The sequence below is a fragment of the Opisthocomus hoazin genome, unplaced genomic scaffold, assembly GCF_030867145.1.
Source record: "Opisthocomus hoazin isolate bOpiHoa1 unplaced genomic scaffold, bOpiHoa1.hap1 HAP1_SCAFFOLD_126, whole genome shotgun sequence".
NCBI classification, from domain to species: Eukaryota; Metazoa; Chordata; class Aves; order Opisthocomiformes; family Opisthocomidae; genus Opisthocomus; species Opisthocomus hoazin.
In genome coordinates this window covers 7501-8224 of record NW_027448713.1, presented here as the reverse complement: position 1 = coordinate 8224, position 724 = coordinate 7501, and the positions used below count along the sequence as shown (strand labels likewise).

The window sequence follows — 724 nt, the reverse complement described above, 5'->3', positions numbered from 1 at the left end:
CCGAAGCGCGCCAAGGGTGTGTGTGTGTGTGTTGCGTACGTTTCCCCAGGGTCGGTCGGGAGCGCGGGCTCCCCCGCCCTTTGGCCGCTCGGGGTTTTCCGTTGTTTTCCGTTTCCCCTGTGCTCGTACGGTCAAGCCGAGGCGAGGGCCTCTCCGTCGCGCCGCGTCGCGCCGCCGCGCCGCGCCCCCTCCGCGCGTGCGGAGGGGGGTGGGCGGCGGCGGGGCCGGCGGTCGGTCCGGCCGTCCTCAGAGAAGGGGCCGCTCTCGGCGAGCGGTCCCGGCCCCTCCGCGCGCGCGGGGCGGTGCCGAAACCGAGACAACTCTTAGCGGTGGATCACTCGGCTCGTGCGTCGATGAAGAACGCAGCTAGCTGCGAGAATTAATGTGAATTGCAGGACACATTGATCATCGACACTTCGAACGCACTCGCGGCCCCGGGTTCCTCCCGGGGCTACGCCTGTCTGAGCGTCGCTTTACGATCAATCGCCGTCTGCGCCGCCGAGCCCCCCCGCCCCAGCGCGGGGGGGGGGGGCCGGCGGGCCAGCAGCGGCGCGGCTGGGGTGCCTCGCAGGGCCGCGCGCGCGAGCGCGCGGGCCTTCGTCCCCCTAAATGGAGACTCGGGGAGCGCTCCGAAGCTCCCCGCTCCCGGAGAGCGCCTGCTGGACGGAGCTCGTCCCCGCCGGGCTATCGGCGGTGGGTTTGGGGAAGAGAGAGCGAGAGCGAG

At 72.1% G+C, this 724-nt stretch overlaps 1 non-coding gene across 1 annotated transcript; it reads left to right on the top strand.

Moving 5' to 3' along the window:
• The first annotated feature begins 318 nt into the window (after positions 1 to 318).
• Positions 319 to 471, top strand: LOC142358989 (5.8S ribosomal RNA). Its single transcript, XR_012762021.1, has one exon. It is a non-coding gene; the product is annotated as a 5.8S ribosomal RNA (ribosomal RNA).
• Positions 472 to 724: the final 253 nt, after the last annotated feature.